General features: G+C 40.1%; 1 protein-coding gene across 9 annotated transcripts in view; it reads left to right on the top strand.

Annotated features, from left to right (window-relative positions):
* KCNIP1 (potassium voltage-gated channel interacting protein 1) overlaps nt 1–24363 on the top strand; it is a 427878-nt gene that overhangs the window by 343541 nt on the left and 59974 nt on the right. The gene's annotated exons all lie outside the window — the stretch shown is intronic.

Below are 24363 nucleotides of genomic sequence, written 5' to 3'. Positions count from 1 at the left end.
TCACTCAAAATGTGTCGAGTTTCATTCTAGTGGCTGTGACCATAGTAGCTAGTATTTATTATAATAAAGCAGTACTCTGCTTTTTCTTATATCTTCACACCTGCTGGGCATTATTGCATCTTGGCTCATTTGGGTTTTTGTGGCTTTCGTGTGGCAAACTGAAGTCCGTTTTCATTTATTGAAGGTTATCATAATTCCTGTACAGTTTGAAGATCAGTCCAACAGTAATGGTGTGCCATCATTAAATGGTTGTCAGAATATAAATTTATTGAGCTGCTTGGGGACTTGTCCAATGCTGCTTGTGAACTGAGTAAACAAATGAAGAGTAACACCTGTATCTAATATCTAGATATTTGGATCGGTCTTTCTTTTCTCGTTTTGTTTTGTCTCTCATTTCTTTTTCCCTCAGCAAAAGTAGAACTGAACCCTTTCAATCCAATCCAATTAAGAAATCCAATTAGCACTACAACTTGCAGGGCACTATTATTGTGTTGACTTTTAATCATGCTACTGTGAGTATGTGTCTTTTCTGAGCCCTGACTGTTATGGATTAATTAACTTGAACATGCTGAGGTGGAACACTTTTCTTAAAACTCTTTAAAATATTATGTATTTATTAGCTGCTTATGTGACTTGTTAAGAAAAAAGGATAAACTAGCTGTCCACACTGAAAAGATGAGCTTACTGTTGACTTTGTAGCAGTCCTCTGTGAGTGAAGCAGTTTGCCTTATGTAAGAAAGTGCATGTTGACTAATAGAATTAGCTGAAGGAGTCCAAAATTGAGCCTCCCTCCTAAAAGGGCTGACCAGAGCTTTCAATGATCTCTGAAGGTTTGTGTAATTGCTTCTCATGGCTGTGTCTTAGTTATGAAATGTTTTCTTTTTAATTAAACCATCATCCCTCTACTAAATACCGCTTTCATTTGGTTTGTAATTAGGGAAAGAACTAATGTTGTGCATTGCTTAGCATTTGCAGGATACCAAGTGAATAATAAAGAACTGTACAAACAGACTGTCAGATCTTGTTGATAGAACTTCATGTTGGTATGCCCTTCCCCAAATCTTTTTTCTACACTCGGGTTTTATCCATGCTGTAGTTTTCATGGTGATAAGGTTTATTAACATTGCTGTAATAAAACGGATAAGTAAAAAGTTTCATCTAAAACATCCCTGTAAAATAGGAGCTGGGAGGAATATAATGCATTTAAGAGGGTTGGGGGGGTTGGGAGAAAGAGTCTGGAGAAGTCCTTTCTTCAAGCGTGGGCATGATTGCCTTGCAAAATACGGCAAGCGCAAGGAATGAAAGCACTGTGTTTCCTCCCATGCTGCATCTGCAGTAGTATGTGATTTAATGCACTGCCACCTTTGCCGAGCCTAACAAGAAAGGAGACAGCTTGCAGTAGTTAATGTGATCGAGATTTTTTTCAGTTTTGAACATTTTAAGTAACATTTTTCTCCCACAATATTTCCTTTCTCTTAAGGAGGAAATAAATTCTACTATCTTTAAGGTGAAGAGAATAGAATGAATATATTGAATCAACAAAAACTTGAAAGATTGCTTTAGATTCGTGGTCTCATCAGCCAGAATCAGGGGCTAACACAAGCCTGCGCTTGTCTCCTGAGTCTGTCAATAGAGGCAAAAGGACACGAAGCCACTTTTGCCCCTACATAATTCACTTTCCCCATCCAGACTGCCTGGATTTAGACAAAAGTTTTATCTTTTTCTGCTGCTACTGATGCATTCATCAGTGTGAGCTAGGACAACTCAAAAAACCAAACAAAACACGGGTATATGTGTGGGTTGTGTGCAGCAAAAAAGCTTTAGCTAAGTGTTTTAGCCTTTATAATAGACTTAGGTATCTAAGTGTAGAGGGGGATGAAAACTCTTGCTCTGTCAAAATTTCTTTGCTCCTCAGTACTGTAGTTTTTTTGACTTTTTCTTTATTTCTACTGTCCTTTCTAATGAAGTGGTGCCTTCCAAGCACCAAAACACTTCCTAGGCTTTGGTTCTAGATAACGAAAAGCTGATGGAGGGTTTTTTAGAGCTAGCTGAAACAGCAATATTCCAGTTTTCTGAAGACACTGTTTTCATGATATGATTATATAAACTGTGTAGCCTTTCTGGTGTTTTTTTAAGTTTGATTCAGTTAATGAATTACTACAATGATACTTAATTTGGTCTTAAGCCAAGATCTTTTATTTGATATTATTACAAGTTGTTAAAGCCAAAGTATCTAGACAAATTCAGTATAAAACAGAAAAAAAGTTCTCTGCTTTTTAAATTGTGAATTACAAGAGCATATTTGAGAGATTTAGTTTGGGTTTTTGTCTTCAAATGAGACATGGAAAATTGATAAATGTACAGACATCAAGCTATTTCACTCCAGCTTGTTCTGAATGATTTATGTCCTGTTCCTATACCAATGCATCAAACTGTCTCATGCAGTAGAGTGCAGAAGCACTTGATTTCGGAAAACCTCCAAGATCTTTCTAGAGTATATATGAGCCTAAATAATGAGTGCAAGGTTACTCACTACGCGTTGAAGTCAGCAGAAGGTTGCTGGTTGATTCTAGCAGGTTTTAGGTCAAACGCTGGAATAGGTTACTTTGAGAGGCTGTGGAGTCTCCATCCTTGGAAACAGTGGAAACCTGACTGTAAACTAAGCTGAGCAACTGGCTCTAGTTAAGTCTCTTCAGAGCAGTGCCTTCCATTCTTTCTACCATCAACTGTTCTGTGATTCTGTGTAAGGAAAAAAAAAAGTTAATTTCTCAATCTTACACTAGAGCAATGAGGAGATGAAATTGCAAAATCAATTTGACAGAGGAGAGAAGATAAATTGTACCTCTTAAAGTAAATGCTGTATTTATCTTTCAACAAATTAGGCTTTTCTTGATTTATTCTGATGAAATGAGAAGTACAGGGATGGCTTCAGGATCATTCTAGCAGGGGGTAAAGAAAGTTTTCGAAGTTCTATTATACTGTGTGCAGCATATAATGGGGAATGAGATTTGCCCTCTCTGCATGCCATTTTTGTTTCCATTGGACATGTAGTAGAGACAGGCATCCTGGTTTTGATTATCCGTGTAGGTGATAGATTAAATGTTGGCTCTGTCATTACCAGATAATAACTGTTGGATTTACCATCTGTGAAATAAGACAGTCTTACTCCAGTTGTCACTGGCCAGGGGAGCTCTTCTCTGTCTGCTTCCACAGCTGGATGTAATGCATGTTCTTGCTGATAATATTAGCAAAGAGATCAAGCATGGAAATGTCCTGGCCCAGACCTTGCTCGGTATTTCGGCGAGGTTCTTTGAAAAGACTTACCAGTGCCATCTTCAACAGCATGGAAGATTTACGTTTAGTGCTGTAGTTTGTAATGTCAGACTTAAACTGAAGTGTATGCGTGGTTTATGGTACCCTCAGAGCTCTTGGATGAGATCTGAAAAGCTGAAAAAGTATCATATCTAAATAACAATATTGCGTAGCTTGAAGGAGAAATTGTATGTTACAGCTCCTCTCCATAAAGAATGAATTGCTTGTGATCCAGTGGCAGGTTGATGGCAATCTCTGAAAGGACAGGCAATTAGCCTTGTGATAGTGAATTGTCAGATTGTTTTAGGACAGCGTAAGAATTGTGTTCTTCAGTGATCTCTCGGAGCCCTGGAGACTTGTGGAGGTTTCCTTCTCAGTCCCATGTTACAAGAGCCTATGCACATAGCAGCTACTTCTGAGTGCTCTAGAAAGTGTAGTTCTTCATTACTTCCCTCCCCAGCCAATGTGGTAATAACAATTTTAATTGTTAATATTTTCAAGAATTTCAAATGCATGCACAATTTTCTAATCTAAATGCAGTCATGTTCAGTTAGTCTTTGACATACCCCACTACCTTGCATGGATTTGCAGAAACCAACAGTCTTTATTTTCATCTGTGATAAGTCCATATATACCCTTATTTATGCTCTGTCTTCCCACCCTGACTTTTTTTTTTTTTTTCCCCCTGCTGCTCTGAAGGGATAGGAGTAGGTCTTTATCTCCCCCTTTGGGATTAGAAACAGCGTTATCTATCCCTTTGTTATCGATATCGAGTTGTGGTTCCAGCTTTGGATGACCTTGGTGCCAGCTCTTTCACACCACTTCTTTTGTATTGTTTTGCACTGCACAAGTGTAGCATATTGCTTCAGAAGTGGTGTCAGCTTTGTGCTCCATGTCCAACGGGGCAAGTGCTGTGCATTGTGTCTGTCTTCCAAGCCTGCAGTGACTCTGGCATCAATTTTCAAGCATTTTCTGTTGTCAGCATCAGCAACGAGTAGGTGTAGCATCTTTTGAAACCCTGTGGGAACTGTCTGGCACACCAGAGTGCGCATGGCCAGTGCTGTACAGGGCTTTGCTAACTAGATACCGGTGTGCCAATAGTACCAGTGTCTCTAGCAGAGCAGTGTGTGTGCCCTGTAACGCCAGGCTGCAGGGAGATGCCACAGGAAGATGTTGCCTTCACCTGCAACAGGATGAACTTTTCGAAATATTTACCTGGCCTATTAGCATAGGTCACTAACTGAAAACAGTGTGGGACATTTCTCCTATGCTTGATGATCACTAAACTCATTGCTTGGGACATAGTGAGCAGCCTGGCTCAGCAGGAAGAATTTACTTCTATTTCCTCTCAATTCCCTGTTGGTGAGATTACTTATGTTTTCCTGGTAGATACAAATTCATGCAGAAAGCAACATCTTTTCTGCCATTTCTCATGCTGTCAGACAGTGTCCTTCCTAATAACCTACAAAAATGGGAAAGAAACTGAAAAGCTGGAAATTAGATCAAGTTAGGACATCATGTGAATCGGTGCAAGGACTGTTGCTGTTCAGAAGTGTTGGTTCAGTTAAAGGTGATACTGAGGCTGACAAATGCAAATTGACCACCAAGTACAGAATTTCACAAGCAGGTACTTGGAAATAGGTCTGTTTGAGGTGCACGTAATGTCCAGTCTCCACTGAGTTCAGGTGTCCTCCAGATACATAGGTTCTGTGGAGACCTCCAGGTCCTGTCCTTCAGCTCTGCCTTGCCAGCCTTGGTGAGAGAGAGGGATAGGTAGCTCTTGGTGCGCAGAAATCAAGGGTAGGTATAACTTTTTGTGCTGAATGAGGCTTCTGTGGGCCAGGACTCTAAAGTGGTGGGTGTTTGCAGTAGGTCTGTCACTTGTGGGACTTCTGTCTTCAACTGGGAACTCCAGTGCTTATTCCCAGTACGCAGAGTGGGAAACTGTAAGAACAGAATTATTCCTTAAAGAAGGTGACTTTTGTGCTCTTGCAGAGGTACAAGGGGAAGGGGTGTTAACGAGCCTGTGAAAATAACCTGCACTGGAGTTTGCCCTCTGCTGTGCAGGCTTCTTCCCTAATTTCGTGCAGCTCCAGCTTATTACTCATGTAGAAAAACATGGAATTCAAATACTTTTCCTGGTTTGCTTCACAGTGAGCCTGGGTTTATTACCCTTCACATGAAGGTAAGCATAAAAGGTAGTATACATCTGCACTTGAATTTGGGCAGCTTTAGGGTAGTTAGCTGGTCAGTTGAACAGTCTGATTTCTAGACAGCCAAGCTGTATTTCCTGAAGCACTGGATTTATGTTATTTTACTTCTAAGATTCCCCATCCCCCTCTCCATCATGCCATGCGCAAATTAGTCCTTCAGAGAGTAATTTGAAAACAGGGGTTTATGTGTGACAAGAACGTACAATGTGAAATGTGTGGTACTTTTGTTTTCAGTTAATTAGAAACTTGAGATCTCTCATTACTAATAAAGCTTCAGGTTTCTGTTCTTTGAAGCAGACAATTTTCCAATCAGGCATAATTACTGAGGAAAGCTCTTTGGCTGGATCCATTAAGTTCCCTTCCTGTTTTGTTTTTTTTCCCCTCTCCTTTTCCTCACATCTTGGCCTGGAGACAGTAAAAGATATGGCAAACCTCCAATAATTACCTGAATGGCAGACATTTAATAGCTTTATAATGTATCTGAGTGAAGGTTATTAAATCTGCTATAGTGAGCTTTTCAGCTACAGCTATTTTATTCTCTCTCTGTGTAGAACTTAAAAAAATTCTCTGTGCAAAAAGAAAAAGTATTGCTTTCCAAATACATGTTAATTAATTTTCTGTTTGTATTGGTGCTGGATGTAATTAATGAAAAATTCTTATAAAGTGCCTGCCCTCTGAGTGGCTTTCTGGATAGACCGCCAAATGTGAATGCCTTCTTACTGTTACAGATTGCCTACCTCTGTGTCAATTTAAAATTGTTGCTTTCTCCTGAGCAGTGAGAAATTATGTATTTCAAATTACTTCCTCGGAGCTCATCACTTCAGAAACATTAGCACCCATGTCTATTTGTAACCCGCCTTTTTATGTTCTTGGTTATAGCTCGGAGTCCAGAATGAATTTCCTGGTTTTACGGGTTGGTGTAAAGCTGATGAAGTAAACTATCATTGCCTGACAATTTAGTATAGGATGTACTGGTGAAAGAAACTTTTCTTGGAGGAGGACAATTTTTTTATTTAATCTTTTTTTTTCTAGGATAGTTTTGGAAAGCATGAGAGGAATGACCTGTGATAAGACCTGGAAGGAGAAAGACTGCAGGCATTGTTGTCATTGCAGGTGGTGATTATAAATGACCTTAGAAAAGTGATCTAGCATAATTCTGAGAACCAAGATGCATAAAAATTTTGTGTCTTATGCATTACTGCAAAAGTCCTGATGGCATAATATCCAGGTGTCCTATGCGTGGCTTTTCAAGGTCTCTATTATGGTATCAGCAAAAAATGTTACTGGAAAGGGACTTAAAATATCTTTGTGTATCTACAAAGAGTGCGTTAGCTAGTGCTAGGCAAGGGTCCAGCTTAATTTAAAGTGGGCTTAAAATTCCTATGTCGTGAGCAGTATTAATGTGGCTTAAAATAAACAACTTACAGATACGTATACAACTTTACAGCATACTTCTGAGGCTCTAGTTGAAATTCAGTGCTGAAAACCACTGGACTGTGGAATAAATTTCACTTAAAATGCGGACTTCTGGAGGGGACCTAGCCTGGGAGAGTAGGTCTGACTCATTTTAAGGAAATAACTTAATCTGTTTAAAGCTGCTGCTTTTTTGGGGGTACCCAAAAATACATGCAGGTTCAGGAATGAAGGCAAGAGAATTATTTTCTTCTGTCCCAAAGGTGACTTATTCTTTTCTGAATGTGGTATTGAACTTCGGCATTGAATGGATGTAATCAATGTTAGAGCAGAAGTAACTATTCCATCTCAATGCGTATGGATAGGAAATTCCAAATCAATATAAACAAAGTCACCAGTTTTTAGACTTTTTTGTAACAGTGCTGAGAATACCGAATTGGATTATAAGTAACTTCAAATTCCTTCTGATGTGTGTGTTCTTTCCCTCCCTCTAATATTCTTACTTAATAAAAGACAGACAACAGAAGCCTTGTTGATGTGCCTAACAAGTACATTTGGGTTGTTTTGCTAAATTTCCTCCAAATCTGCTGTTTTAAACTCCACAGGCGTGAGTGGTCTGGTACCTTTGGTACAAAGCGTGACAGCTCTCTTAAGCAATACGTTAATGGTTAGAAAATTTGCTCGGGATGTTTGAGATGGGAGGTAAAATCCCCTTCGGCATGTGCTCACGCATGCACCTTGTGCTGTCTCAAGGATCCCCTCGGCATGCTTCCCACCCTGCACAGTTACAGCTTTCTGTCTATTGGTTTCACCCTCTGACTGCCCTTCCTGCTCCTTCCAAGGGTAGAAAACAACCAATGGAGACATAATATCCAGTGGTTTGTACAAAAGCTTGTCTTTTAAGACAACGGCTTTATTCTGCTGAAGTGTCTGTTAGCTGTTGCAGTCTTCCTCTGAAATTAAGTGAGCTTGGTCTCCACTCTCTGCGTGACGTGTGTTGGTACAATTCTCAGCACAAATGCAGTATTTTCTTGGCATTATTGCTAAAAGAATCATTACTGCTAATCCACTTATGTACTTTTCCTGTGTCATACCAGAGGTCAGTCCAAAAGAGTCTTTTGAAGAGCAAATAGAATTTACAAATTCTCTTTACTTTTTTTCTCTCAAAAGAGTAGCTTCCCAATGAAGTTAAACCTTTTATTGTTCAGAGAAGAATTTGTGGGGTTTGTGATAGCTCGACAAACAAAATGGTCAGCCGTGAGATACAAGAATGATACTGCTTTCTCCTTCAGTGTTTATTTCCCTTTCAACAGTCTACAGCCTTAGTACTTCTGTTGGTTGTTTTGTTTTGTTTTCCTCATGATTATCCTGTTTTTTCTCTCTGCAAAGTGAAAATGGTTTTATGGGTATTTGCTAAGTAAAAGCAAAGGACCTCAAGAACTGGCCTATAAGTTTTAATGAGCTGCAGTTTGCCTGTGTCTTGCTCAGTTTTGAGTCCAAGAGCAATCTTTGTTCAGCAGAATTTCAAATGGGTTTATGAAATTACTCCTTGAAATAAAATCCTACTGGGAAAACCTGCTGCTGGCCTCTGCTTTGTCTCTGTCTGTGCCCAGTATCATCTGCAGGGGTAACAGAATTGCTCTTGTTGGGTAACCGCAGATTTAAACAAGGAGTACCTGACATTAGGCTGTGCTCCTCTTACCTCCAAAAGTATTTGGATGTAGATAAATGCTTTAGATCCGTCCTGGGTTTTTGAGCTGCTTATTGGGGCTGTGGTAGGCTATCTCCTCATTATAACCTTTTCCTCTGACTTTGAAATGCATTTTTCCTCAAATTGGTTCAGTAAGTTGACATATTTCTCATAACAAAGGCAGGCATCTCTATTTAGGATTAGAAGAATAATTGACATAAGTTTGGCTGGCACATATAGCATGGATAAACTGACTTTTATCAGATGTTTCTCTTCTTTTTAGTTTTGATTTATCACCCAGTTTTCACTATTTCCTCCTGTCTTTTGTCTCCCCCTCCTCCGCATATTCTTCTCTCTTCTGTTCTGAAGCTTTCTAAAGGATAAGCCCGTTCAACAGCATTAAAATTAAGAGTGAACAAAACGAAGGCAAAGTAGCGTATAAACCTGAATAATTCGATTTATGGGGTTCAGGTGAGACAGCAGATAAAGGAAGTGTACCAAGCTAAGCTGCTTCAAAACTCAAAAAACCTGACCTCTAGCCCTGGCTTCCCTTCAGAGCTCTGGGAAAGGTTCTCTTGCTTTAGCTCAATTTCCTTACTACAGTTTTCTTTGTAAAATATTCCAAAACTATAGGTGAAAGCTGTATAATAGAAGCAGTAATCTTCTCCTGGTTGGTATTTACATAAAATGAATTTCTGTCTAAATAATTTGCCCTTTTTTTTTATTTTTGCAGGAATTTGTTTATTTCATAGGTTGTGTGGACGTTTTGTCCCATATTTTAGCCGTTTGCTAAATTTTAATTCAGTATATAAATTTAAAGCCCATTTAAGCAATATTGTCTACAAACCATATAATCCAGAATTGGAAAAAATATCTGCAGTCTTACTACAAAAGGGGGATTCTCAGGACTTATTTCTGTTTCGCTGTAGCTGGGAAATGGAGACCTTTGTGTCAACCTTGCTTCTCAAGAAATAATCCTATACTAAAGAATACTGAATTGAAGCGCCTGTTCAGAATATAGCCAGTGAATGTTTTCCTAGTTAACAGATAGAGGCTAAACAGATTTTGTGGCTTGATTTGTAAGCAGAAATGAAAGCGAATCTAGCATTTTGTGTTTTTCCTTATCTTAAATGCTAAGAAAGCAAGGACGCAGGGAGCTGAGCTGATAACTTGGAAAAAAAATTGCTGTGAAAGGGGATTCAGCACTCCCTCTCCTTTAGTGGTTTTCAGGCAGAGCTGAAGTGCTGCTCTCCTTATGCCCTTTGGAAACATCAGGCTTTAATGTTTGAGCTTGGACCCAGTGACAGGCAGATAGAAAGGTGTGAGTTAAGGTTTCCTGTACCTGTCCCTTTGCTGATTTTTGCGACGTATTGAGCATATGCTGTGTTGGCAGAGCAGGGTCTTGGAGAAGGTTTTTGAGGCATCTCTAGGCAGTGCATCCTGAATGTTTTGATACACAAGGGTTACCCCGCACAGAGGTTTGTGCGGCCAGGTGTTGCCTTGATCTGGGTCGGTTCATCAGTAGTTCAATATCACGTTCAGACTGCTACTGAAAATTACCCCTATTTTGTGTAATGGCAGCTGGCCCTGGGCAAACCTGCCAATTGCTGAGTCTCTCCGGCTTTCCTTGGAGTGGGGATGACTGTGCAATGTGGGTTGGCTTTGGAGTATTCTTGGAGACTGCGTAGCAGTTGAACTAGATGTCTCTTTCTGGGTCTTACCTTTCCCACCTCTTTCTGCAATTACAATTACTTGGAAAGAGGAGGCCAGGAGGAGAAATGAATGAAATGAGAACATGCAAGTTCTTAATGAATTAGATTCAAGATAATTAATTGGCTAATTACAGAAACTTGTTAATTTCCCATTACTGGAACTACCTTCCCCTGATGGCATCTTCTGTAACTGATTTCTTTATTAAAATGGAAATGTTGGTCTGTGCCTCCCCTAAAGTCACAGCAAACCCATATCACAACGTGCCCAGCAGCTGATGTCTTACTGAGCACCTCCGCATGAAGGGGACCCCTTTATGGGGTTTGGACTGTCTTTGAAATGTAGTGAGCTGAAAATTTGTTTCCTATATCCTAGAAGAGCAGGGCAGAACTATTTTTCAAGAACCCTTCAAAATTATGCCAAGGAGACCTGGGAAGGAATCTAGTTTTATCCCAAATAATTCCCTGGAAGACAAGTGTCCTTGGCTGCTTGTGAGGAAATCAGCAGTGATTTGCCAAGCTCTGAGATGCTGAAATTCATATAAAGAGGATATTAAGACTTTGTGACATACAGTTATTTTCTTGTGCTAATGCCTCCATTGATACCAATGGATGTTTCATGGCTTCAATTTGTTGTGTTGTATGGTTTACGTTCACGTTTCCTCTACCCATGTGTCACCTTATTAGCCCTGCTTCAAGACTCTCTAAATGCCCCCGTACCGTAACTCCCTAGTGTTTTGCAGCACTTAGCACACTTATTCTCATAAGAGCCCTCTGAGGCAGTGCCATTAGCCTGTTTGCAAAAGGGGGAGCGAAGCACAGAGCTCAGGGTGGATGTGCACCTCCTTTCAGGGCCCCTAAACACACTGGGACATCTCGGTGTCTGTGATTTGGCCATGGTTTCACAACTTCTCCCCAGCAGAGCAACCAGGTTCTAAAGTATCGGGCTAACATCCACTTTTTCTCTCTTTTTCTGACTACCAGTTAGGAGCAAGCAAGGGCTGATGCCCTTGCTATTTAAATGCTGTTAATGAGTTGAAGCAATGTGTGAGTGATAACCCAGCAGTAACTGTGAAGAGTTCCATAATGGCAGTGATGCAGAACAAGGCTTCAGCTAACCAAGTCTGAACATCAAGGCGAAAAAGTTAATTCCAGTATCAAAGTGGTGTTGACTTAGAGGTGCCCAAGATAAAAATAAATAGGGTAGAAATAGAGCACTGCCCCCAAAGCCAAACTATTAGTATAGGGGTTTTATGGACAGTCAGGCAGAGAAAGACTTCACGTAGCTCCCATCCAGGTCATATTGACAGTTCTAGCGTATCTGCAACTAGCCCTCACTAAGTCGCAGTGGGGCCTCTCAATGCCCTTGTGATTCATTTGTGTATGCCTGTGATAGAAAGCATGAGGAGTTTATCGTGCTCTGCTGCTGCTTGGCTATGAGCAGGGGAGTCTGCATCCTTTGCTTTCAGCCCACTGAGGGAGAGAGGTATTGAAGAAATTGCTCCTGTTTGCTCAGCTTTGACAATTCATTACAATGCAAGGAGCAGTCCTTCACCTGTGCATGGCACAGCTTTTCTTTTAAGTAAAACCCCTGTTTAAGATTTGTTGGTTCAGCTTTAGTGGCACAGTTAATTCCCCTGTCTCTGTGCTTTGGAGTTGTAGCAGAGACCAAAACAAAGCCTGAAATGACATTGTGCTGTTAAAGTCAATTGAGTGTCTGTGCAGTTAACATCACCATAAACAAGAGATAACCAGAATCCTCAGTTGACACTTAAAGTTTAAGGCTGTTGTCTGGCATTTTCAAGTCTATGCGCTGTCTAATGCCCCCTCTGAGCACAATTACTGTATAAACTGAACTGAATGTATTGAATAAATATGCTAACTTCACCTTCTCTTTCTAGAGTTATAACAGTGAAATTTTTAGTAGATTTGAGATGATGTTCTTTGAGAAGATGCTATTTCTCTCTTAACTGACTCTCCAGGCACTCTTTCGTTGTTCAGGAAGATATATATATATAGATATATATCTCTATCTATATATCTATCTCACACTGGAAAATAGTTTATACCCAGGTCTGAAGAAATCTCAGTATTAATGCTGGCTGGTGCTTACATTCTAACAGCTACAGACTACTTATTTGGTATTCAGGAGAAAGAAACAGGAATCAAATTTTTGTCCATGTTAGCACAAAAGATGGTAGCTTTGCAGTCTGGGCAACAAACTAGACACTAGAAAATTCCTTCCTGTTCAGATCAATTATTTAGCAGGATCCATGCCAATTTGCCTATGTGCTTAGGTGTGAAATCAAGTGTTTTTCCACTTTCCAGTTTTGATGATATTGGAGCTAACAACTGAATCAGGATTAGTGTACTTTGTAGAACTGGATGATTTGAGAGTCTTGCGGTGTTCAGGCTCACAAAGCTTAACATATTTATGTATCCCCCCCCCCCCCCCCCCCGGAAAAGTAATCATGATGTATGGGGTTTTCCATGATGCCTTAAGATACAGATGCATGTATTTGTTTGTAATCTAAAAACAATCCTTGTAAGTAGCCGATACAGCTGAAATGGCAAAACTATGCAGAAAGATGCTAATCGTGCCGTGCCATCTGAGCCTCTGTTCCTGTTCAGTTGTAGATGGTGGCCTGTCTGTAAAGGCTGCATTTTGATAACTGAATATCACATAAAATGGTGGGAATGGAGGGCAGAAAATAGTGTGTTTTCTCAGCATAGATCATCTAGCTTCCCTCAAGCAAACTAAACCTTCATATAGTTGCTTAAACTGTTAAATTTCCATCACCAAAGTGCTATAGTTCTCTCTAAGAAGCCTAAACTGGCAGGATGATTTCATGGTCTGTCAGAATTGGGAGAACTTCTGCCTGCCTTCATTTCCTAAATCTTTTTCCTGCATGCTTTTCTTTTTCTGCAGAGAAGCATCCTTCAATTTTCAAGGCCAGCTGGAAATGTGATACTGCTCAGTACTTATTCAGTAAAGTGCCTGGATGTTCTGCCATCTTTTTTTGTCTCTGGAAATGGCAGAGATATGTCTAGAGATACAGCTCTAGAATTCCTGTCAATAGTTTTGTTCAGAATTTTTAAGCTGTAACTGGAGGATAAATCTTATATGAAAAGTTTATTGTAGGGCATGGTTTCCCGATGATTAGCAAAAAGAGTTAATCGTAATTAGCTACTCACTGTGAATGTGAAATGCTTAAGGATATAGAAAGCTCCAGCCAAGGATTTTGCAGTGTACTGAAGAGTGTTTTGTGTTTTAGATTAACTAAACTATCATCTCCAATACCTCCGGACATAATTTGGCATCACTGCTAGATTTTGAGTTTGTTCTTTGCCTGAAAGAGCTCTAAGTGCTCACAACTGAAATACCCTTTCATTTCATCTAAATGTATTACCCCCTAGGCCTGAGCTATGATATATTTGAGCAGCAGTGAAGAATCCACTGATGTATCCAAACTGATATTTAGTTTAATAATGGCAATTAGGCATTGCACTTTTTTCACAAGAAAGTACCTTGCAATTAATAAGTTGCAGTTTAATTAAGTTGTGGGGAAGGAGGGAAAAGTAGTGTCCTCTATCGTACTATTTCCCTTTAATTAGAATGTGTTCCAATCAGCAAATTGACAGGAATATTTAAGTAGAGACAGCGGTTTATTAAGATCTCCAATGAGTACTACAGAAGATCATGAAAATACCTAGTTAATTGATGTGGACATATTTAATCACCTTTTCCTTAAAAAGCTCTTTGGATGGTCAGTTGTAATGTTTTGAAGGGCAATGATCTTCCTGTGCATGAGCTGACCAAAATTTAGATTGACAGTGGAACTGGACCAGTGCAAATCACAGTGGGATTTAGCCTTTCATCTTCATACCTTGCATGCTGTATTTGATTTTTATTAAGAAATGGCATAGTACAAATGATATATGTAAATGCCCATGTGATGAGTTTTTATATGCGTGTAGATTCACACAGGCTCACAGCACTGAAGTTAGTGTTGTCCTACGGTACAGTTGCTGTCTGGAGAGCTTTGTGGTAGGAGCCTATGTAAGGGACATTCTTCTGCAGACATTGGAAGAAACCCTCCAGTCACAAGGTCCAGTGCTTCTAAACCGCACTGAACTCTGTCCGTCTTTACCCGAGCCTGGTTTTTTTCTGTTTGACACTGGGATTAGCCCAAGAGATGCGTAGCTCTTTTGCTTCAGAGGGTAAGTGCCTCTGCAATAAGATCCAACAAACTCTTTCATGCAGGTGAACTTTTCTTCTGTCAGGAGCTGGCTCTCAAGTGTCTTATCCTTTCTTGGAAAAAAGTTAGCCTTTGAGTTGTGCATGCTGACGACTTTGAAGAAATTCACCTTTCTTTCCCCTCAGCTATACTTCTGATACCATCTTCAACCATGGAAGTGCCACTGTAATACATCTAGTTATTCAAGAGGATTGGGGATTATTGGGGGAGTATTTTTAACTGATGAAGTGTGTGTGATACATAGTGTGCCCCAAATATGAATATTTACAGACCTGGGACGCGCTGTGTACAAATCATTCTTTTACCTGTGCTGCCCTTTGCCAGATCTGACATTATAGTCATAAATCTACTTCAGTTTGCTTTTGCCCTTGAATTCCAGCTTAAATTCTGAATGTAAATCTGCTTGCAGAAAACTCCTGGCACCTTCATTTTCCTTACTGCTTTTTTCCATGTATCTCATATCTCTTGATGTACTTTCGGCATTTTACTTTACTTCCTGATCTGCTGATTTTCTTGAAGGGGTTATCTCTGAGGTTGACTCTTTTTCCCTTGTTGTCCTTGCAGTTCCCCAGTACAGACAGTATATGCTGTTGCCATATTGTTCTCCTCTGCTTTATCACTGGTGGCAGCAGTGTGGCAGTGAGTAGAATGCTGGCTCCATCACCAATGTCCAGCTTGATCGGTAATGAAGTATTTTTAGATACACATAAGGGAAAAGGCTTGAAGGAGGTTGATTATCTAGGGCTACTGCTTAGCTTTAATATTCTAAGTATAGTTTCTGTCGCGTGCACTTGCTTTACAGCTCTTCAAGTGCTTTGTTGGTCAGACCTTCATTTTCCATGAATGTCAGCCCGTCTGTGCCGTGCCCAGAAGCAGAATTTAAATAGTGGTGCCACTAGAGGAGCAGTTAAACCATAATTCATAAATCAGAGGCAGTCTGGTAAACTCTGGAGAGCTGACCCCTATACAGAAAATCCAATGCTATACTGAGTGCAAATTACATGAAATAGCTGTATGCATCTAATAGTTGGAGGCAGAAGCAAAACCAGCCCCCTTTTCAGAGCGCCCTCTGCTGGTTCTTCAACTTTCTGTGTATTTAGAATTACAGAATAAATTGGGGTTTTTTTAGTTTTTGTTGTCTATGTTATATTTTACAAACTTGATATTACTTCTTTAGAAAGTGTAACTTCAGACTTTGGCTTTATAAATTGACCTCCTTGTTCTTGGTTTCTGTTTCATTGCAAAGCATTAAATGCTGAGAGTTTTGCTGCTTGGCCCAGGTTTCCAAATGTTTTTGTGATGATGTGATTTGAGACGATGATGTATCTAAAATAGTTTTATACTGTTTCATAATTCACTGTGATGTATCTAAAATATGATTAGTTTTGTACAGTTTCATAATTCCTTCATGAATTTATTACTCTGATCTAGTAGTAACCTTATTTTTGTGGCACTATCTTTTGGAGAATAATTATGCAAGTAACTAATTAAATTAAATCTTTCAAGCTGAGGGGAGAACAGGAATATAAATTACAGATGATAAAATGAAAACTTTAGTGCAAGTAATGCATAGATGGTACAATGAAGATGAGATTCTATTAAAGAGCCAACAAGAATATTTAAAGGTATTTCCTCATATAACAGGTCAGTAAGAGAAAGAAATATATGCTTATTTAGAAAACCATGTGCATATATTCATTGCTTGAGGCCACTTAAAAGTAAAAAATCCATAACAGCATGAAAAGTGGTGAGAAAATATGGGTTATTGTAACAGCCAAAAGAACAGTATTCTTCAAGCGGAGAGTGTTGTTCAGTGCTTAACCCTGTAATACATATATTGTAACTAAGAAAAAATCTATGAGAGGATCTGTACTGGGCAATATTTTGCGTAATTCTCATGCAAAAATAGGAGCAAAGTTTAATATTCCACTAGAGCATGGGGAAAAAATGCACCATACAGGCTGATTCTTCAGTTCACTACCTAAAAATAAAGGGAAACTTGTAAATAAGGGGGGAGAAGCCAATGTCTTGATTGGAAACATGATGTGATGACTAAATTACATGTGTTACCATAGTGGAATGGTGGGAAATGTAATCATATTCTGTAGTACACTCCTTAAATAACTACACAGACCTTTAATGAGACAAAGAAATGAGTTTCTCTTTATCTGCTTGGCACAGGTGTCATCAAGAAAGATGTATCTTATGGCACTCAGTGTCGTTCTGTGGCTTTTCAAGAGGGATACTAACTGCTTGTGAAGGCCAGGCTTTCTGGCATTCTTCTTCTTCCTCCAAACTTGCAACTGTTCCTACAAACCTCTCAGAGTTTCAAAACTAATTTCTTTACTGTCTTTTCATGATTACTTGGATTCTGTTGCCCTCAAGACTAGTGCAGAATCACACTGATCTTCAAGATGCAAAGCCACCCTCCTGTCACTGTGTGTTCTTATGGGCTGAATCGCATATGAAGTCTTGAGTAGCCAAGCAATGTGTGCAACACGGCCAAAACGTGTTTTGCAGCTCCTGATATTTCTAATCCTTGTCTTTAGTCAGACATGCAACCTTCAGAGCTACAATCCAAACCAGCCCTTTTCTTGCTTGCTGATTAGACCGCATTGGAAGATAGCCTTGATGTTTCTCCTTCAGAAAGTGCTCCTATCTGTGCGCTTTACAGTCTGACCTTTGAAATAATAGATAACTTTGACTGGACCACTAATTTAGGAAGCTAAACTCTTTGCATCTTACTTGGAAGCACTTTGATGAGATGGGGAAGGGCCCGTGCTGTTGGCCTGTAGTCTATCCCTTCTTGGGATAATCTGAAAGGTTTTGGATGGCAGCAGTGGAGCAAACCAAACTGCAGCAAAATGGCTTGGCCCATATTCAAAGGCTTTCTCTAAAGAACACACCCAGAAGCATTGGCTTTGAGTGCTGCCTTGCAAAGAGCAGCCTGTACATTTTTTCCCCATGGGTAAAAAAAAAAAAACCTAGGCGGCTTGGTGGAAGGCTTGTGGCTTACAGGTGACCCAGTGCAAGCACTGTTGAAAGATACATATTTTTATAACAGAGAGGCAGTGGCTCCAAGTGGCAGCTTTAGAGGTTTAGATTGAACATTAGGGGAAACCTCTTCCCTAGGAGAGTGGTGCAGCACTTGAGTGAGCAGCTGTCTCGGAGGTGGTGGACTTGCTATCCTTGGAGGTCTTAAAGTCTTGACTAGTCTGGCAAGTGCTGTGCTGGCAGGGAGGCAGCTCTTACTCTGGGCGGCAGGTTGGAGTGGGTGATCTCTGGTATTCCTTCCAACTAACACTTCTGGGAAATTATGAAGTGCCTGGAGACACCAGTAGATTCACATAATTTTAATGAAAACCAGCTACCTATTCTCTTGCTCTAACTGATGTCAAGAGAGGATCCATCAGGGAGAGGAGCGTGAGAGTAGTAAAGCATATGTGGTGCTGGATGGCTTTACCCCTCAAGGGCTTTTCCTTTACCCATAATGTTGGAATATGCAAAAGATGTGGTCAGAAGCAGCATCTTAGCAGCCATCAGCGAGTTGACGTGAATGGGAAAGGTAAGATACTTGTCGTTGTACCAACTGTAAATAACAAATGCGCTTATGTCAAATAACTGTCTGTGATTGATATTAAGCAAGTTTAGTTTTTAAACTGTGATTCATCCTGCATCAGTTTTCTGTGATGTAATTTTATGAACTTCTAAGTCTTTGTGAGGGGGAGAAAACCAACCTGTTCATTGTTATTCTGATATACCTAATTCAATATGAATGTGGAAAAACAAAGCCCATTAGGAAAAAAAAGTCTGAGAGCAGAGGTTCTGCATTGTTAATCATCACTTTTATTAAAACTGGGAATGAAGCTGTGACAAGCTGATACCCATGGGAAATACATAATATGGGGGAAATCCACCTATGATGAGAAAGTTACTGCAGCCTGACTTGATAGCAGGGGCTTTCAGCTTTATGCCTCTTTACTGTTCAGGTTCTGCAAGCAGTTATTGCCAGTGCCACGAGTGAGGGGTCGCGTCTCCTCAGACGTGGCAGAAGTCCAGTCAGCAAGAAAATGCCACTGCAGAGCACATCTGTGTTCTGGTGATTGTGGTTTTTGACACTTCTTTTGTCTGCTTTTTAGTGCCATCAGTTAAGCATATTTGCTGATGAGAAGAGTGCTCACCTCCATATGTGGGTTCCAGGGATAATGCTCAGCTGGATGTGGGGCTCAGCACAGGCTGGCTGCATGGACTGGTGCTGTGCGATTTTCCCTGTGTGAGGAATGAACCTCCAGTATAATTGAAACATCGGGGTTTATATTTTTGTGCACAGTTTCAGGTTGTGCGTGGCCCCATCCCAGCCTCTCCCAGATCTGGTCTTTGCATTACATCCCCTTGTTCAGTGTTCCTTATTTCAGACTTGAAATACCCTCTTATGCTGTTTCTTCTTTTAACTTTTCACTTCCTCTCCCCTACTCTTCCTTCCCTCGCAGCATGTGTCCTCCTCAACTTTTGTTGTCTGCTTAAAAAGTAGGACAATCAGATAAGTCCTGCAGCCTTTCCCTGTCTCCCCTCCTAGTGCAGCTGAGCTTATTATTAAGCAGTTGCTAGCAGTTCATCGGGCCTAAACAGCAGCACTAAAAAGAGAAAGTTCGGTGCTGGAGAACTTCCTTGGGTCAGTCCTGAGAGCAGCCACTGCACTTCTGCAAGTCTAATAGTCATCTGTGGTCTTAGAGGAGGCTGCTGGTTTTTGTTTTGCTGCTGTGGCTATGTTGCAACTATGTTGGTTTACAAATAAAAATCTAGAGAGAAACAGGTGAAAACCAGTTAAATAGAAGGAAAAAGTGTAAGAGAGCTTGTCTGAATTCCTGTCAATGGTATTTAATAGTTGGGAGAGGTTATTATTACCCTTTCATGAATTATATATTGCCTCAATTGTATACTATCCAATTTCAGACTACGTGCGTGTAAACTGTGGTTCATATTAGACCTTCAAGATTACATGGTTTCTTCAGTGGTTGCTGGTCTTCTCATGATTTGTAGCTTGATAGGAAGCTTGCTTTAGCTTTGGTCTGTGTGTGCATCGTTTACACTCACCAGCTTTTGCCATCATGAGGTCCAGAGTAAAGCAAAGTCCTCCATTCAGCAGTTGTGGTAGCTTCAAGGTAGGATGTACTTGTCTGTGCCTCCAACTGGCCTAAAAAAGTTAGTAATGATGTATTGGATTTTTGGAATCTTTCAAAGACGTTCCTGCATCTTTTCAAAGTTAGTGAGGTGAGTTGTACTAATAGACTCACAGGAGGCTGGAAGTTGCTAACTCTAGACAGTCCTCTTAAAGGGGAAAAATGTGTGGGATCCTCCTGCTTCCCGCATAAGTTGTGCATGGGTCTTCAGACCCAACAACATCATACCATTGCCAGCAAAGTGGGAGACATTGATAGAACAAAGATAGCAGCTCCTTCACACGCATCAGAAGAATTGAACTATGGGGAAAATTTTTGATGGAGTTATAGCTGGTTTTGTCATAGAAGAACAATTCATATTATGTCAGGACAAGGGTTCATGTGCTGGTTACTTACCTGCACTCACACAGCGAGGAAGTAGCAGGCTGAGGAACTGAGCTCCTTATTCCCAGCTCCCTGTGCAGCACTAATAGAAAAGCATCCAAATTTCTGTATTACCCAAACCAACTAATGAGACATTCGTGGTTCACCTATCATTATACAGAATGTACCTCTAGTGACAAAAATAATAACTGGTAATTAGCCAGGGCTTCCAAAAACATTCCTAGCTGCTGAATAACTGCTGGGAAATGCAAGTGTGATATGAAGCCAAGTTAATTTGCAGTCAGAAGGGTCAGGATGGAGTTGTAGTGGTGCAAATGGGAAGGGACCTGAGCTTATTGTCACAAAATGGCTATTAGTTTAACAGAGATTGCTTGTACTTTAGATGGGCACCCTAAAACATCAATTACTTAAATATCAGATTTGCTAATTTCCTCATAGCATAATTGTTTTGAAATTGTAGTTAGCAGTTACCAATCAATGGTTTTCTCTCCACACAATTTGCAGATGGCACAAATTACTTAGGGCTAGTCAGAGCCTGAGAAATCTGAGAAGCACCAAAGGGGTTTAACCGCCTGTGGTGAACAGGGCAGATGAATGACTCTTGACCAAGGCAAGCTGATAAAAAGCTGCAATTTAAGCAGTTAATATCATTGCTTGGGACTAGGTAAGTTAAAGTCACTCACGAGAAAGTTTTCATTTTGGTTCGCTTAGCTTAAAATAAAAATAGCAATAAAACCCACTAGCTTTATGCACGCACAAAAGAAATCATATTGGATAAAGATGTATAGAAAAGTAATTTCATACTTTTGATGCTGTAGCCACCTGCAATACTGTGAATGATCTCATTATGCCAGTTCAAAAATACAACAGAAATGGAAGGGCTTCAGAGACCTGCAATGAAAATAGATTTATGGACAATAGCTGTGTGAGAAGACTGTTCAGGACTGCTAAGTATCAGAAGATCCATAAACAGAGGTGTTCTAGCGATATTTGAAATAATGAACTGTACAAGAAGAATCAATCAGGTGTTCCTGTTTATTCTTTATTATAACACAAGAGCAAAGGAATATTCAATCAAAATGACAAAAATTTAATATTCAGGTTTTTATACCAGTCTAATCATAGAATACCACTGGAATTTTCTTAAAGGTGTGGATAATGAGAACATGTCATCCTGCATTTGTTTTAAAACAAAGTGAGAAGATAAATCCTCCTCTTTGGAAGTGTAAATGTTTCCCAGATAGCTTGGTCACTGGGAGAAGCTTGTGCTATGGGGAATATTACTGTATTTGGCTGTGGCTTTTGCACCTTCGTGTGATGTGTTTTTCCCCCAACCAATTTTAAGAGCTGGTTATAGATTATGTAAATCATTGATATGATTCATCATAGCAGTTCTTTTGTTACCACAAAATCCTTTTCATTACATGTTATTTTGATTGATCTTTAGAAAGTTCCTACTTATGTTCCCAGAGGGCACACATTGCACATACCAAGCATAAACCTTTTTCACAGTTAATTGAGGCATTCAACCTCTTTTGCTGCATGCGAGAGATATGTAGGGTAGGCATTAGCAAGAACATCTATTATCAAGACATCTGGTATTTTAAACATTTGGCTGTTTACATTACTCTTGTTTTTAGGATTTGGCAAAAATAAAGCTTATTGCTTCACTGGTGAGCTTAACCTTGGCTGTATATAGCTACGAAAATGTTCTTCCAGTTGCTGTTCTATACAATGTGTTGTTCTGTGGCTATGATAGAAAATCAGGTGCTTCAGTTTGTGCTATTTATTTTATGTGTGATTCTAGTTAAAATCATGTAGTCCCTTGAGCTGCCCTTTCTGAGGAAAACAGTGTGTATTTTGCAGCAGATTTACGAATGTTTGGGAAGCATCGATCCAAAAGCTGCTGCAGATCTGCAGAATGTTTTTTAGGCTGTAGAACTCAAAAATTTTGAATCCCACTATTTATTTGTCATTGGTTTGGGTTTTTCCTCATTGCTCTGTGAGTGAGTCAAATAAAATACCTAATAAACTCATGATTAATATTTCTGCCTCTTGTTAAGAGTTGATCATCCTCTATTTCTGTGCAGATTTCTATTGGAGAACTCAACTGAGTAGCCTTTGTTTCATTTAAATCACAGAACCAGTTTCTCTCAGTAAAGAATGAGTGTTGCTGTAACTAACAGGCCAAGCTGGGAGAGTAAAATTCTGAGGAAAGATGCTCTCTTTTACTTTAATTAGTTCTTATAGTGGGGAAAACACAGATGAACATTTGGGTCCATAGGATTTGCCTCCCACAAGGCATCCATAGCGAACCCTCTACTCAGTCATTCCTGATTATTTGAATGTTTAAATAGCAGCAGAAAGCTGATTTGCTTGAATTAATTGTCACACCATAATGGTAGCTCAGTATGTGGCTTCTAAGCTGGCTGGCTGGAGGGGTCTGATGCTCTGTCTCTCAGGCAACTGGTAGCAATTTTCATAAGGAGTTAGCATAACATGACACGAACATATCTAATGTAAGGAATCCTCATTCTCTGAGCAGTAACGAGCAGGTGAAGATTGAGCTAAACGACTAGAAGGAGGGAAGTTTTGGGAAATGAGGGAGAAGAAACAGCATCCAGGAAGAACTGCTGGCTTTAAGGTGATCCCAAACCAGCCTGAAGGTCCTGAATGGAAAAATTCTCCTTCAGCATTCCCTCCAAGACTGTTTAAAAAACTAACTTGGCAAAAATAATGAATTTGGCTTTGACAGCATTAGATATCCTGTCTAATGGACTCTGAGCTTCTGGCATGCGTGCAACAAGGATTCTAGGGACCAAATGCAAGTGTTATTTTGCAGTTGCTTATATCAGAAACACCTAAAGAATCAGAAATGTTAGAGTTGGCATAAATTGCAGTAACACAAACAACAGAACTACCAGTTAGTCATGCCATTCCCTATGACTCTTGCTAAGGTGCTGCTGCAGGGCTTTAGAAGATGCAAAGGTGGGACACTATGGTAGGACAACTGTAGAATTGCACAGCATACTGGTAGGAAGCCAGGTGTTTTGAGTTTCATTGCTTATCGTCTCATCATTTTTTAGTTTTGCTTTTTTGGTGATAATTAGTAGATTCAGGAGATTCATGCATCACAAAGAAACTTCAGTGACTTCAGTTCCTTGGTATCTTTAAAGCCGAATGTGTTAATGTGGGAATTATGAACCATAATGTGGCATCATAGCCAGTCATACAGCCAGGGCAATGAAAACCTAATGTGGCAGATGCTACAGAGTACAAAAAAAAAAATAAATCCTTTGGTCTGCCGTATTCATCAGTAGAAGTGGCTTTGATATCACACCATTGAGCTCTGGATAGGTAGATGCCAATGACAGAAAACCCTCATGAATAACACATTTGCAAGTGTGATCTCTTCCTTGGCCACCTGCATACAGAAACAAAGCTCAAATTCAATTAAAGCATTCATTACTTGGTGACTTGATCACTCAAGTGTGTGAGGGTACTCTGCACCTCCAACCTGGCTTTAATATGAACATCTCTAAGCAATTCAAGTGTGTTAGTTAATGTGATATACAAAATCCCTTTGGGGTTCTGCACCTGATGTTACTGTTCGGCAGTAGTTTAAGGCAGAGGCAGCATCAGAAGAGGTTATGGCAGCAGTGTGGTGGGTGAAAGCCAGCCTGCTCTGCTCGTTTGGGACTGTGGGGAAAGGGAGCTACCGCTTGCCTGGAGCAGGGTAGGAACGTGGGCACAGTGTGGCGAAAATGGCAGCTCCTGAGTCCTGGAAAATAAAAGACATTGGCTCTCTCTTTTCTCCCCAACGTATCACGTGGGGCATACCAGCATCTTCCACTAAGAGCATGCTTGAAAAATCTGGCTTTCACTGGTGTTGCAATCTTGCACCTGCCATCCTGATAAAACACTCAACCTGCCAAGTGTTTGCTTGTCTGTGGTGCTAATGGAGAAATACATAATTGACTTAATTTGAGAGCAACCTGCAGTGCCACCCCATGCCAGCAGCCTGGTGAAATATTGCAAAGATGAACAAGTGCGTCTGTCTGTCTTCCTTAGCTGCTGGCAAAGGATGCTTCTTCCAGACCAGCATTGGTCCACACTGATGTTTGGGTAAATGTTAAATGCCAGCAAAATGCACTCTTTGCTGTCTAGCAGCTAACCCAGAGGGACAGAGTTTGGAGTTGTTGC

Source organism: Chroicocephalus ridibundus, chromosome 11, assembly GCF_963924245.1.
Source record: "Chroicocephalus ridibundus chromosome 11, bChrRid1.1, whole genome shotgun sequence".
NCBI classification, from domain to species: Eukaryota; Metazoa; Chordata; class Aves; order Charadriiformes; family Laridae; genus Chroicocephalus; species Chroicocephalus ridibundus.
This window is presented reverse-complemented; position numbering and strand designations above follow the sequence as displayed.